We start from the raw sequence: 16,807 nt of genomic DNA, 5'->3' as shown, positions 1-16,807 counted from the left end.
AATATCCTATTTTCTACCAGTTTATAAGACACTGGCTCAACTTTGAATGCAAGTAGGCTTACAGAAGATATCATTAGAACAACCAAGTCTGGGACTAGGATATCCCTTTAACATGACTTCCTGAAGTGCCTCCCCACCCCTAGTTGTGCCACTGTTCTGGGATCTTAGGTATGTCAGGGACATGAAGTGGGGGAGAATTAGAAAATTGGTTTCTACTGGCTCCACAAGCCATTACTGCTCTTGCTGTCTTGGTCCCTTTAGCTCCAGAGATTCGCTCTACCATGGGCAATGGACCATTTGCTCTGAATGTCTGTCCTTCAGTACTGGCACCTCCTGCAGTCACTTCCTTCTGGGTCTTTCCACACTGCTACCTCTCTGCTGGGGAATAGGGTCTGGTTTCCCAGTGCTCTGTCACAAATCTCTCCTTAACTTCCTTGTTGGTCTGGAGAAAACTCTTTCTCCCAGAAGTAAACTATTAGGTAAATAAAGTGTAAAGTTAGAAAGTACATGGAGGCTATCTTACCCTTCAGTTAAAAGTAAACAATGGCACTTCGCACTTGCTTAACTTAGATTGTCTTCAAAAACTATAAAAATGTAAGAGACAACTTAGAAACTGACTTTTGACAGGCATTCAAAAACTTGTTAGTGTTTGAAAATAAATGCTTAAACAAAGGAAAATGTATTTGATATCCAACATGTTCGAAGAGCCCTGTATTACAGCATTCTGCAAAATAAACAAGATGAAAACTTGATCTTGTTTTGTTCAACTTTTTAAAAAATGTATTCTTTAAAAATATTAGTAAAATGAGATAAATTTACATACCATAAAATTTACCCATTTTATATGCACAATTAAATATTTTACAGTAAAGTTACCAAGTTGTTTGACTATTACCATAATCCAGTTTTTCGACACTTCCACTGCCCCAGTAAGATTCCTTGGAACATTTGCAGTTACTCCCAGTTGCCAGTCCTAGCCCCAGGAAACTACAGAATTTTCCCCAGGAGCATTTCCTTTCTTCTATTGCCTCTGTAAACTTTCCTGGTTCTACCAGAGGTTTGGGTTTGAAAACAAAAACCAGGAATTCCGTAAAAATTACTTCACATTCCAACTATGCCACTCATCTCAAATACGGAGAACTAACCTGGTCAACTGCTTGAATGACAGAGAAGAAGAAAATAGTAAAAAAAAAAAAAAAAAAATTCTCTTAAAAAAAAATAGGTGAGTACCTATGGGGATAAAATTAGGGGAAAGATGAAAGTGTACTTTGAATTCTTAATGTATGTGTTTTTTGGATTAATTTTATACTTAAAAAGTAAAGAATATAAAAGATGATGTTTTCACTAAGAATTTAAAATTATCCCTTTACATTTTTTTTTCTTTTTCTTTTTTGGCTGCCCCTATGGCATATGGAAGTTCCCAGGCCAGGGATCCAGGTATCCAGGGAACTAGTCCAAGCCAGAGCAGTGACCTATGCTGCCACAGCTGCAGCAATGCCAGATCCTTAACACACTGTGCTGGGTCAAGAATTAAACCAGAGCCTCCAGAGACAAAATGCATCATTAACCCACTGCACCACAGCAGTAACTACTCGCTCCAATTTTTATTGGAATACTCAGGCAAGTGAATATTCTATTATTTTTAAAGCTTAATTGAAGTATTTTTAAAGGGAATAACTAATCATAAGAAGTAAAATCAAAAACAGAAACCTATAAGCACAACAGAAAATCACAGAAGAATTTGGAAATTTTAAATTTAAAAAAAATGTCTTCAGAAATTATAGAAATCTCTACATGTTCCTATAGCCATGAAAGAATATGAATTTGAGAATGTCACTTGTTGTTAGGGTCCCTTTCCCCAAAGCTTGCTGTTTCAAAAGCACTGGTAGTAAGGCTAATAACCATCATCATTTTACGGCAAACCCTAAGACTTTTCACACACCAGGCCTGTTCAAAGCCTTAACATACAAGTTTATTTAATCCTCCCAAAAACTTTAAGAGATGGATATTATAATTATCATTTCACAGTTTTAAAAAATTATAATTATTCACTGAAATTTTCCTGGCTGAGCTGGAGCTTCAGCACCGTCCGAGTGGACAGCACCCTTTCCCCCTTACCCACTTAATACCTCCCTGTGAAGGTATGCATTTACCTCTTTTCTATTTAAATCCCACAGTCCTATGCCTGCCTCCACCCTGAAATATGTTTGTTATTTTCTAATGGGAAAAGAGGGGAAATATTGAGAAAGAGAAGGAGACTGAGGGGAGAGAGAAGGAATAATTCAGGTTTGAGGTTTGCCTGATGAACGTCCCCCAGTGGCTGCTCCTACATGGACCCTCAGACAGGGACTGTTATATTTATTGGAAAGTGAAGCTCAGATGTTAGAAGACCTGAGGCAACAGTCTTTCTGGGGCTCTTGGCACCAGCAGAATAGGAACCCAGTGACTCAGCCCCAAGGGAAGCTTTCCTCTTGTCACCTGCACAGTTCTAGGAAGATCACTGCTTCCTGAAAACCCGGAAGGAGCACTGTTGGCAGGCTCATTAGTTTTCTCACATGGGCACTATCAGAAGCATCTTTAGATGAGCCAGTAGAGGAAACTGATCAATAAGAATTAGTGCAGAAAAGATGAGACTAGGAGCTGTGTCACAGAGATTTCAGATCTGATATTTTATGGGTACACTGGAGGAGACCTGTGTTCATGTTGTACAAAACAAAAGCTCAAAAGTACATAGGAGGAGGGATTCCCTTGTGGTGCAGTGAGTTAAGGATCCAGCATTATCACTGCAGCGGCTTGGGTCGCTGCTGTGGCGTGGGTTCAGTCCCCGGCTAGGGAACTTCCACATGCCATGGGCATGGCAAAAAAAAAAAAAAAAAAAAAATGTGCATAAGAGGATATCCTGCTTGAATATTAGTAGAGAGCACTATCGATATGGCTCCTCTGCACCGTCTCATAAGGATGACATTTGAATTACTGTCCTTACCTTCAGTTCTGAGCTCTGCTCTGTTAGCAGAATGTTGAAAACTGTTAAAGGTGATCAAGCTAAGAGAATATCCAAGTGAGAGACAATCAAAGGCACCTGGTATCTTCAAGCTAGAAAAGAGGACTGGTAACACTATTAATAGTTAAAGAGCTATTGGGTGGAAAGTTAACTTAGTGTTTTACTAATTCCAGAGAATAAATGGGGTCTTTGGAAGGATTTATGGGAAAACAGTTTTCAGCTCAGGATGAAAAAGTAGTTATAATAATTACAACTGCCAAAAAAAAAGGAATAGGCTGCCCATCACTGGTGTGTTGAAACCAGAGAAAATAGCTCTGTGTCCATGTTGACCTAGATGTGATTACACATTGCCTAATGCATTGGATGACTGACCCTGTGTTTCCAATCCTGAGATTTAAAGTCTGAATATATCAGAATCATTTTTCCTGATTCTTAAAGATTGTGATCCAGGGCTTTGTCTTTTCCTATCTATAGAAGCCACTGACTACACTAAAAAATTCATTGATCCTTAAAATATCTTCACATAAATTAAGTTTAATAAAGACTAGGGTATTGTCACCAAGAGAGGCCTGAAACAGGCAAGTGATAATCTGGATTCTGCTCCAGGGTGTTCTGCACAATTATTGTGTGAACTTGAGCATCAGTTGCTTCATCTGTAAAAATGGGTATTATAGTTAAGAAAAACTCCTGAGGAATAGAGCAAATGAAGTCCCATACACTGCAGCATTCTGAGTGTTCCCCCAAAGGCAGCACTAGCTGTTGGCAAGCTGGGGAGACAGGCCAGCACTCCTCCTGTCTCACTTGTCTCTTCCCACAGTCATTTCCACACATCAACTAAGTCTTTCCTACAGCCTGTCACTTCCCTTTCTCCCCTAAAACAGAGAAAAACACTCTGGAAAAATCCTTCAAAGAAAGGCATTGGAGAGTTTAAGGTGATTATCCTTGCAGAAAAAAAGTTGAAAAATTTTTTAAAACAAACATCCTTAAGAGAAGACAATGCTGGACCAGTGATGGGGATCGCAAATAGCACCAAAATATAGGGCTTCAGATTTGGTCAGAAGAATATTCCTGGCACCACTCAAATCATCCAGGTAAGTAGCTTAAAAATAAAATAATGTGGAGCCCAGAGATGGGTTTTTTCTTCCTCACCAAAGGGACTTAGCTTCAAATTGAAGAGTGATTGAATGTGTCCTAATAAATGCAGCTGCAAAAGGCGGCCCAAGAAATGTGATTTTCCAGACTGCTTGGCCAAAGCTCTTATCATTTAAGATATCACTTATATGAAATACATTCTTTCTTAAAACAATAATCAATATTAGACACCTGTCACCTTCTCATTCAAACCTTGTGGTACACTGAGATCTGCTAGCTGATGAAATGTGGAGGAGAAAGTCTTCCCAGCTTGCTTCAACCTTCATGTGAGCCCAGCACAGGGGCCCGGGAGAGAGAGAAGGAAAGGACGGCCACCAGGAAGATCAACATGAGCCAGATCAAGTCTCCCTCCCATCCCTACCCTATGTGTGTGTGGTTATTAGCATAATAACTCATCAAAGTTATGCCACAAGGGAAATCATCATTAGCAAAAGTAAGGTTTGTTGTTGGAGATGTTCCATCTGAGATATTTGAAAAGCCAATGCTGATCATAGAAGAACTAGGTCCCCACCATCAACTTCCAGGGCAGTGGGTAAAGGTCCCCAGCTTTGACTATGTGGAGCAATTTGGTGTAATAGTACCAGAGAGATTGGAGGGTAGAGTGGAAGGAAGGAGGGAGCCTGAGGGGCATGAGATCCCAATCCAAAGCATTCCCCTCTGAGTGTTTGTGATTGCTTACTGGTAAGATAATGTCATTTATCCCCTGTAGACACCTGCCCTTACAAACCGTGGGACTTAATGCAGGGTCACACTTACTGTGGAGGAAAGGGTCCTTGCAGCCAGGAGACTTAGCTGGGTTTGAATGTCAAGCACATATTTTCTGGTTGTATGAATCTATGCAAGTTCCATAATTTCTCAGACCCTTTCTTTTTCTCTTTGTGAAATGCAAGTGACATTATATGAGGATTAAAATTCCAAACTAATGGTTAAGCACTTACCAAATTCACTCAACAATAGGTACTGACTAAGGATTGTGGTTGGTGTCTAATGTTCTGGGGTTCTATGCTATCTTTAATTGCCTAAATAGCAGTATTTTGTTGATAAAATGCCAAAAACATTAACTTTTAAATTACAAGAATATTTTAATGTGAAATATATCTGGAAATTTTTAATTTGAGTAATTTAGAAATAATTTTTCTCTCCCTTCCTAAGTGGAAGAAAATGAAAATAAACAAAGCAATGATTCCATTTCAAAAAGTTCTGTCCTGGAACAAAGACTTGCTGTGCAAACAGAATATGTACATGATGGTGTTAAAATTGATAGTTTCCTCTGAAGCAGAATTTCCTCTGAACAGGATGAAATAAATAAAACAAGTACAAACCAGTGTAGCCTACTTTGAAACAAACTTCAGCTTGGTAGGAATTAAAAAGATTGTATTTCCTAAACAAAAAAAAATTCAAAGAGATCTCAACCTCTTTGGACTTTTTTTGTTTCTGTTTCTTTGGTTTTTTTTTTTTTTTTTTTTTTTTTTGGCTGCAACCAGGGCATGCAGAAGTTCCTGGGCCAAATCTCACTGATGTACATAGATGCAAAAATCCTCAACAAAATACTAGCAAACCAAATCAAAAAAAATACATTAAAGGACTTGTACACCATGATCAAGTGGAATTTATCCCAGGGATGCAGGATTCTTCAATATCTGAAAATCAATCAGTGTGATACACTGCATTAATAAAATGAAGAATAAAAACCACATGATCCTCTCAATAGATGCAGAAAAAGCCTTTGACAAAATCCAACACCCATTTCTGATAAAAAACCTTCAGAAAGTGGGCATAACAGGAACCTACCTCAACATGATAAAGGCCATTTACAACAAACCCACAGCAAACATCATTCTCAATGATGAAAAGCTGAAAGAATTCCTGCTGAGATCAGGAACAAGACAAGGATGTCTGCTCTCGCCACTACTCTTCAACATAGTTTGGAAGTCCTAGCCACGGCAATCAGAGAAGTAAAAGAAATAAAAGGAACCCAAATTGGAAGGGAAGAAGTAAAACTCTCACTATTTGCAGATGACATGATACTATACCTAGAGAATCCTAAAGACTCTACCAGAAAACTGTTAGAGCTCATCCATGAATTTGGCAAAGTCGCAGGATACAAAATTAATACACAGAAATCGATGGCATTCCTATATACTAACAATGAAAGATCAGAAAGAGAAATTAGGGAAGCAATCCCGTTTACGATCGTATCCAAAAGGATAAAATACCTAGGAGTAAGCCCACCTAAAGAGACAAAAGACCTGTATTCTGAAAAGTATAAGCCACTGATGAAAGAAATCAAAGATGGCACAAATAGACAGAAAGACATACCATGCCCATGGATTGGAAGAGTAACATTATCAAAATGACTATACTACCCAAGGCAACCTAAATATTCTATGTAATCCCCATCAAAGTACCAAGAACATTTTTCACAGAACTAGAACAAAATATTTTAAAGTTTGTTTGGAAGCACAAAAGAACCAGAATTGTAAAAGACATCCTGAGAAAGAACAATGGAGATGGCGCAAGCAGGCTCCCTCACTTCAGACTGTGCTACAAAGCAACAATCATCAAAACCGTATGGTACTGGCACAAAAACAGAAATAGAGATCAGTGGAACAGGAGAGAAAGCCCAGAATTAAACTCACGCACCTGTAGTCAACTAATCTATGACAAAGGAGGCAAGGATATACAATGGAGAAAAGATGGTCCCTTCAATAAGCAGTGCTGGGAAAACTGGACAGCTACATGTAAAGGAATGAAATTAGAACACTCCCTAACACCATACACAAAAATAAACTCAAAATGGATCAAAGACCTAGATATAAGACCAGACACTATAAAACTCTTAGAGGAAAACATAGGCCAAACACTCTCTCACATAAACAACAGCAACATCTTCTCAGATCCACCTCTTAGAGTATTGACAATAAAAACAAAAATAAACAAATAGGATTTAATTTAACTTAAAAGTTTCTGCACAGCAAAGGAAACCCTAAACAAAAGGAAAAGACAACCCACAGAATGGGAGAAAATATTTGCAAGTGAATAAACTGACAAGGGATTAATCTCCAAAATTTATAAACACCTCCTACTGTTCAATACCAAAAAAACAAACAACTCCATCAAAAAATAGGCAGAAGATCTAAACAGATGATTCTCCAAAGAAGCCATATGGATGGCCAAAAAACACATGAAAAGATGTTTTACATCACTCATTATTAGAGAAATGCAAATCAAAATCACTATAATGTACCACCTTACACCAGCCAGAATGGCCATCATCCAAAAGTCTACAAGCAGTAAGTTGCTGGAGAGGCTATGGAGAAAAAGGAACCCTAGTACACTGTTGGTGGGATTGTAAATTGGTGCAACCACTGTGAAAAACAAGATGGAGATTCCTCAGAAAACTCAAAATAGAACTACCATTTGATCTATCAATCCCACTCCTGGGCATCTACCCAGAGAAAACCATGACTCGCAAAGACACATGTACTCCAGTGTTCATTGCAGCACTATTTTCAATAGCCAAGACATGGAAACAACCTAAATGTCCATTGACAGAGGAGTGGATCAAGAAGCGGTGGTACATATACACAATGGAATATTACTCGGCCATTAAAAGGAATGAAATAATGGCATTTTTAGCAACATGGATGGACCTAGAAATTACCATGCTAAGTGAAGTCAGCCAGACAATGAGACACCAACAACAAATGCTATCATTCACATGTGAAATCTGAAAAAAGGACATAATGAACTTCTTTGCAGAACAGATATAGTACTCATGGACTTTGAAAAACTTGTGGTTTCCAAAGGAGAGAGTTTGGAGGGTGCAGGGATGCACTGGGGGTATGGGATGGAATCCTATAAAACTGGATTGTGATGATCATTGCACAACTATAAATGTAATAAATTCATTGAGTTATAATAAAAAAAAAAAAAGACAAAAAAAAAAAAGGAGAAGAAATTCCTGGGCCAGGGATCAAGCTCTAGTCATTGCAGTGACCTGAGCCACAGCAGTGATAATGCTGGTTTCTTAACCCACTGAGCCACCAGGGAACTCCTCAACATATTTAATGAAGGGAGGGAATTCTTTGAAGATGAAGAATTCAGAAGAAAATATCTGGAGATAGCCTATAACTATCTCCTCTTCACTCATCCACCCACTGGAGTATCAAAAGGATCCTTTCACCAGCTGGAAAATTTTGCATAACACTCACTTGCACAAAAACTCAACGATGACACAATGATTATACTTTGTGTTTTTTTTCAAGATGTTACTTTTAAAAAATATTTTAACCATTTAATTTAGAACTTATTTATTTATTGTTTTTTAGGCCCGCAACCATGATATATGGAAGTTCCCAAGTTAGGGGTCGAATCAGAGCTACAGCTGCCAGCCTACACCACAGTCACACCAACTCCAGATCTGAACATGCCCAATCCTTAACTCACTGAGCAAGGCCAGGGATCAAATTCTCATCCTCATGGATACTAGTTGGATTCGTTTCCTCTGAGCCACAATAAGAACTCCTTAATTTTCAATTTTAAAATTAAATTTCCTCATATATTTTAGTTTCCTTTTTAATACTAATTCCCTTTCAATACTACTTTATTGCATTAATTTTATATGCTAATAATTTAAATTAGAATGGAAATGTTTATTATTTATATTTTATTGTATTTATACTTTATGTTTTACAATATATTTATACATTTTCATACCTGAAATCATTGTATATAGGTTTTAAAGATCTTCTGTATTTTCTGAATTCTGAACTTTTTTTTTTTTTTTTGGCTATGTCCATGGCATGTAGAAATTCCCAGACCAAGTGCCAAACCCTAGCCACTGCAGTGACAAAGGTAGAGTCTTAACCTGCTGTGCCACAAGGGAACTCCATGAACATTTTTGTATAACATGATGTTAAAGATATTTTATGTGATGTAAAATGAAGACTGTGATGTTGGCATTGATATTCTGCCATTTATGGTGGGAATACATGGTCAGTTTCTTCTATTCTTCCTCAGACTTTCAAATATATACATAAATTATTGTCAATTGATACTTAAAAAGGCTACTGTAAGTATTATCCCAGTGGATGTGCTCTGTAGAACCGTGGGCAGCAGTCAGGTGCAGGCTCCCCCTTCTCCATATGGCAAACGTCTCATATTTTCTGTTTGTGAGGTGGTGTTGAAAAGCACTGGATTCTTTCAAAATTGTCTGCTTTTCTTTTCAATTATGAATATGTAGCTAGCATTGGAACAATGAGGAGATATTAAGAGATTAACATTACAGAGTCCCCACTAGGGTTCAACAGAATCTGCAGGTTCGATCCCTGGCCCAGCACAATGGGTTAAACGATCTGGCGTTGCTGCAGCTGTGTTGTAGTTTGCAACTGCAGCTCAAATCTGATCCCTGGGTTGAGAACTCCATATGCCACAAGGTTGCCAAAAAAAAAAAAAAAAGATAGAGAGATTAACGTGTAAGAAATAAGAAATCTTCTTGGTGAATTTCAATGCAAAAGGCATGCTAGAAACACCAGATCACCAATGGAGAGAGAATAAAAAAGAAGCTGAATTACCTTGGCAATCAGAGTTAGAGGGGACCATCAGGTGGGCAATTTTCAAACACTTGGATTTCTTTTTTTTTTCCCTTGGGAGAGTGACTTGGGTTATACAGCAAAATGGTTTGGATAGTTTAAGGAGAAAGCAGCACAAAGGAATGTAGGGGGAAAAGCATGAAGTGGGGGTGGAAATCAGAGGCACATTGAAATGAGTCTTTAAGTTATTTTTAACTAAAACTGCTGGTTATTTCCCCCAGCTTATAACAAATGCAACCAAAGAAAACATGAAAAAGAACAACAAAAACAAAAAGCCCAACAACAATGTTACAAAGAGCATGTAACACCAAACAAATGCACCTCATGCCATTCCTAAGTCTGCAGACTGAATCACCACCTCCTCCATGAAACGTTAAGTTAAACAACAAAGAAGCAAAAGAACTAATTTTGAAAAGAGGATTAAAATATATATATACATCAAAGAATTTTAAATACATTTCTATTTTTTTCCAAGGCCTTCTTGGGGCTTATATTTTATCTGGAGAAACAGACAATAACAAGCCAGGAATTATATATGATGATACATTCTATGGAGAAAGTAAAGGATTAAAGCTTTTTAATTTATAATAGAATGATCAGGGAAGGAAGATCTCTCTCATAAAGGGACATTTAAGCAGAGGCCTTAAGGAGATGAGGGAGCAAGATATATGAAAAGTATCTAGTGAAATTGCTTTCCTGCAAGTGCAAAGGCCCTGAGGGAGAGTGGGCTGGATTTGCTTAAGGAAGCCTACATAGCTGAGGAAGTTTGCAGTGGACATGGATATGCACTGCCCAGGGAGTCAGCAGACAGCCTCTAGTAGTCAGTTCCTTCAAGGTGTGCCTCAGCTACAGAACTCCACCTTGCACCAGATCACACCCTTCTCATGGCAGCCCTGATCCAGTGACTGATGAAGCAGGTAAAAAGATGCAGCCATGTAGCACAGACCATGTATTCTCCTAACCTCCTTGAAGACTTGCCTGCAGCTTTGTTGGGCTGTTCACAGTTCAACATCCCTCTCTTTTCTCCATCCTACTTCAGCTTACTTCTTTCCACAGGTATTAAGCCCTAATAAATACCTAGCCCACCAACTCTGTGTCTAGTATCTGCTTCTCGACAACCCAGCCTGCCACAAAGAGTGAGCCAGGGAGAGGGTAATTGGAGACAAGTTCAGGAAGTTACCTTGGACCTTGACTTTGGTTTTTATGGAGTGAGATGAGGGCTTTGTGATGTTTGGAGCAGAGAGCTGGCTTGGTCTGACTTTTCAAAAGGAACCTCCCCCCCCCCCCGCCCCAGCTGCAGTGTTGTAGAGAGAATGGAAAAGACAAGGGTAGGAGCAGGGAGGGGTTAACACAATCCAGGTGAGAAGTAATGGTTTGCACCAGGCAAGGGATGGGAAAGGGGCTTGTGAGAAGTGGTGGGACTCTGGATATATTTTGAAGAAGAGTCTTCAGGACTCACTGACAAATTGAATGTGGGTGGGAGGAAAGAGAAAAATCAAAGGGAACTCCTCTGTTTTAGACTGAGCAACTGGAGGAGCAGAGTTGCAGGTTTGCAGACAAGATTACAAGTTCAGTTTTGGATGTGTGACAACTGAAATGCCTTTTGGACATCCAAGGGTCTAGACGTCTTGCAAGAGGTCTGAAATAGAAATACAAATTTAGGAATCCTCAGTATATGAACAGTATTTAAAGCCATGAGTTGGAGGAAGAGTGGGTGTAGAAAGAGGAGAACAACCCAACTTTGGGACATTCATTTCCCAAATGACATTGGGAATTGCATTTCACTGTCCCCTCGTGGTCTCAGCACCTAATTACTGAAACAACCATTACTTGTGATGAGCAAGGGTGATGGGAGAAATAGGAGGTTAGGTAATCCCTGAGGTCTTCATCTCAATTCTGAGATGCTGATTGTCAGAAGCTTTTTTTTTTTTTTTTTTTGCTTTTTATTTCTTCATTTCCATATGCCCACACTTGCAGTATATGGAAATTCCCAGGCTAGGGGTCTAATCGGAACTGCAGCTGTCGGCCTACACTACAGACCCACTGATGAGGGATCTGAGCTACACCACAGCTCATGGCAATCCTAGATCCTTAACCCACTGAGTGATGCCATGGATCAAACCCACATCCTCATGGATACTAGCCAGATTTGTAAGCTGCTGAGCCACAATGAGAACTCCCAAGAAGATTTATCTTTGTCTTGAGATGTCAGTATGAAAACAACCAGTGGTTCCTACATAGATCCACCCTTTACTGGACATATTGGGCCTCCTGATGTCCAGTATTGACAATTCAACAGAATGCCCAAAGCACATATTCAAACATGTAATCCAGAGAAATTAAAGAGGAAACTTACCAAGGCACAACGAATTGTGGTTCATCATCCTGTGTACTAAATTAGGAAATTAAGGCTGACAGATGGCTGCAACTCTACCTGGTGCTGGGAAGCAAAGGGCAGCATTATGAAGGAACATAGCTTTGACCCTGGAGCCAAGGTACTTTTCCTGAAAGCAGCATGCCCAGAATAGATCCCCTAATCTTCATTAAAGCAACTTGTATCAATCAAGTCACAGTTTAATTCTGGCCATCACCAGCAAAATTTTATTTGTAAATCACATGGAAATGATGCAATTTTACTTTTAACGAACAAGCAATTCATTTAGAAAAGTGACCGTTGAGCTCTGAAAATCCATTTTAATTCAAAGGGAAAAGTATGAATCATACCTGTACATGTAAGTTTTTAATAGAAATCTTTCTTTTTCTTATAATGCCTGCATTGGAAAGACAGGTAAAAGCCAGATGTAAAAAAGCACATGCAAAAATAGTAACAGAGTTTCTTTAGTTCAGTACTTCTCAAATTTAATGTGCAGATGAATTATATAGAGTCTTGTTAAATTGCAGATTCTGATTCAATAGGATGTGGGGCAGAATCTGGATTTCTGCATTTTCAACAAAGCTCCCAGGTGTGCGGCTGCTGCTGGTCCACAAACCACACCTCCAGTAGCAAGGCTTTAATTAACATTATCTGATAAGTGGTTCAATTAGCCATGTGGCAAAGAAAAATCTTTCCTTGCAGGTACAAGCTCACCAGGAGATCTTAAATACCAGGGCACATTCACAGAGGACGATGATGGCAAGCAGAAAAATTCTAGTGAACAATATCTGCTCAAACCTGGGAAGGGCAGAGTGAAAAATCATAAAACTTTATAGAAGAAAAAAAGATCAAGACAGAGTTGGAAACCATAGACCATTTCATGAAAATGGTACCTAATCATGCATAGGTCATTGTATTGCTTTAAATTGTACAATGTAATTTAATTTTTACATCTCCTTTAAAGGCAATGTTTATACTAGTATTTTTAATAACTAACTTCAATGCTTCTGTTTAGTTTTAAAAGAATGTTTAGGTATGATGTTTTTTTTTCCATTTTCTCTGATTCAGTTGTCTCAACAGTTCTCAATCCTGACTGCACATCTTCATCTAGAGAGTTTTAACATTGTTGATTCCCAGGTCTCACCCCTAAAAAATAGTATTTCTTTACTCTGGGGATGAGCTGTGGGCTTCCGTGAATTTTATTTTATTTTTATGGCCTCACCATGGCATATGGAAAGTTCCTGGGCCAAGGACAGAATCTAAGCCACAGCTGCAGCATTGCTGGATCCTTCAACCCACTGCACCGGGCCAGGGATCCAACCCGCAGTGACCCAAGCCACTGGTGTTGTATTCTTAACCCCACTTTGCCAGATGGGAACACCTAGTGTGAATTCTAAAGCTCCCCGGGGTGATTTTTAACATCCAGCCCTGGGTGAGAACCACTGAATTTATCCTAACCTAAGGGAACCTGTGGGCTTCCTGAAACTATCCCCCCCAGGAACACCATCCACACAGTGGCAGAGTAACGACTTCTGGTGACTAAACTTGCACACTTGAATTTATAAAGTTAGAGCAGACAGCATAAAGGATTAACCAAATCCTTTGATCTCAAAAACTTCTGAAAATCTAGTCACTTCTCTTTCCCGTTTCCATTTTTCCAAATCAAAGGCTTCAGACAGATTATCTTTAAGCCCGTTTCAAAAAACTCCCACTGAAATTGAAATGTTGGTACTTTCCTGCAGATAATCAGAATGAAACTGGTATGAAGAACTGCTCTTGAAGTGTTGGAATTACCAACTGATCTTATGGTGCTTTAAAATATACAGAAGGAAGAGAAGGAAGGAAGGAGAGAAGGAAGGGAAAGAGGGAGGAAACAGATCCTATGAAATAATATTAAATTTTTGTTGTTGTTGCTGAGCTGATTTTTGAGCAGAAATAGTCCAAAATAGTAGTTTTTAAGGAAACCAATTTCTAACTGAGTCTAACAGTGAAAGGTCAAATTAAAAAAATAAAGTTCAGACTTGACAGTCCCTGTAGAACAGGAACCATAAAGATAGGACATTGAGAGAGTCCCACAGAGGTGGATTAGCTTAATTTGTTGGAAGAAAACAACAGTAAGATCAAGGTGAACTAATACAATCTCCTTGTGAGTCAGTTCACTTCCCTCTATTCTCCAAGCCCTGACAGCACCGCTAAATCCAACCAGCCGTTTTTCTAAAACGTATTCTCCTGAACAATAGGGAAATGTAGTGAGAATCAGTAAATGGCTCAGGGCAGATCTATGACACTAATGGGAAAAATCAATCACCTTTATATATGAGGGATGGCTCAGTTCCATGACATTATCTTTGGTTCTCCCATCTGTTAACCAGGAAAACAAGAACTTGCCTTTCGATGATGGAAAATCCAATGAGAATCTAAAATGTACCCTGCTCCTCTTTTCTCTTTGATTTTGTTTGGGTTTCCATAGACAATCAAAGCAGAGTATGATGTGGATTATCCAAAATGACCCTTCGCACTTACTCTGGGCTTCCAAGACAAGGAGCCAGTGTGGATTCTTCTCCTGATAGCAGGCCCAGAGACAGTGCTCTGGGCCTCAAGGTGCTACAAGTACCCATGGGCTTGAGGTCACCTTGTGCTTGGCAGATAGCTTTCTAGAATATCTCCTAAAAGAAAGGCTGGCACCTGTTTCTAGACTAGGCATCATCCAAGTAGGCTATTTTCCCTCTATTGACAAAGTGACTATCTTGATTACCTATAAAAGGGGACCATGTTCTTCCCTAGAACACAGGAGCCCCCATGAGAGCCGTTCTATGAAAGAAAGGAGCATTGGGGTGCCCCTGCCTTCTCTTGCCAACCCTAGTAGTTTACATCTGACTTGTATACCTGGTCAACTGGAAGTTGGGTCATCTAGGATGGCTTCTCTCACATGGCTGGAAGTTAGCTGGCTTTTGAATGGAGGGCCTCAGTTCTCTACATGGTCTTTCATTCTGCACTGAGCTGGTGTATTAGCATGCTAGGGCTGCCATATCAAAATGCCACAGACCGAGGGGCTTAAACAACAGAAATTTATCTCCTCACATTTCTGGAGGCTAGAAGTTCAAGATCAAGGTGTCAGCCAGGTTGGTGTCATCTGAGGACTGCTGTCCTTGGCTTGTTAATGCTGTTTCCTCCCTGCGTATCCACATGGTCTACCCTCTGTGTGCGTCTATGTCCTGATCTCTTCCTCTAAGGGCACCAGTCCTATCTGTTTAGAGCCTATCCTACTAACTTCATGTAACCTGAACTACTTCTTTGAAGATTCTATCTCCAAATATAATCATGTTCTGAAATAGTGGGGGTTGGGACTTTGACACAGGAATTGGGGGGTGGGCACAATATATCCCATAACAGCTCACATGGGCTCACTCATATGATGTCCTCAGGGTTCCAAGCACAACAAGGAAAAAGTCCCCAAATACAAGTGCTTTGTAAATCTCTGCTTGTGTTGTACCTCCTTAAGTTTTCTTGGCCAAAAGTTGTCTCAAGGCCAGAGTCAATGTAGGGTGGCACTGCCAAAGGAGAGAGGGAGGGGAAAAGTTTGTGACCATTTTGCAGTCTACCACACGTTGTGGAAGAAATAGATAAGAACTGGTCTGCCCCTGCCCTTGGAGAACTTTACCCTGGCAGGAATAGAGTTCAGATTCCCCTTTCTAGAAAAAGAACTTCCAGTACAATGAAGTTTATACTGTGGCCTATGATATACTACAGTGTCAATATGAACAAGTCATGCAATTTCCTTAGAAAAAAGAGGAAAGCAATCCTCATCCTTCCCTTTCTCACACAGACTTATGTGATTAGATGTGAGATATCTTTGGAAGAAATGTGCTCTATCAGTCTCTCTAAGTGACACAGGTATGATACAAACCAAATCTGAGTTATCTTAATTAAAAGAATGTGGATATTTGAAATATATCACAAGTCATTAATAGAGATACATTGGCTTGGGTGTTTGCTCTATCCCTAAAGTCTCCCCAAACATTGTCTTTCAACAAGACACTTCAGAATGCAGGCTAAGTCTTTCAAGTGACATTGTGACTGCCACTGCTAAGTATCTGTCAAGCTAAGCTCTCTGACCAGTGGTCAGCAAATAGCATAAGATTTGCACAGTTCATTTGCTCCAACTCAATTTGAGTGGTGTCAGAAATTTCAGAGGTTCCATTACCAATGAGCACAGAAAATGAGTTTTTGAAATAAATGCTTCACAGGAAAGAACAAGGTCAGACATCTCTCTGCATCCGACCCATCTTTTTAAGACACAGCTCCAGTCCTTCCTAGTCTGTGATACTCTCTCAGACCATCCTTGCCCACAGAGATCTCTCCTTCTGAGTGTCAGGAATGTTTTATTGAATTGACTAGACTTTATAGGAAGCAAGCAAACAGTGATTTTCTTTTTCTCACCTTTCCCCATATGCTGGAGTAGCACCACCAATTTGATAAAATTCTTTACCACCAATCTGATAAAGTCTGGGGCAGAGTCCCTTTGCTTTAGCCACTTTGATGTAGGAGAATGTCCAGTGGAAACTAGTAATGGCAAAACATTAGTTGAGTCTAATCTTATAGACACACAGCTTTAACATAGGCCAAGATAGTGGCCAAACCTCTATTTAAGTAAACCTTCTTCTGTCCTCATAATGGCACCAGCCT

This window comes from Sus scrofa, chromosome 15, assembly GCF_054392235.1.
Source record: "Sus scrofa isolate SSC_HxYL_T2T_F1_AM1 chromosome 15, Sscrofa_HxYL_maternal_Yorkshire_Landrace_v2.0, whole genome shotgun sequence".
In the NCBI taxonomy this organism is placed as follows: domain Eukaryota; kingdom Metazoa; phylum Chordata; class Mammalia; order Artiodactyla; family Suidae; genus Sus; species Sus scrofa.
This window is presented reverse-complemented; position numbering follows the sequence as displayed.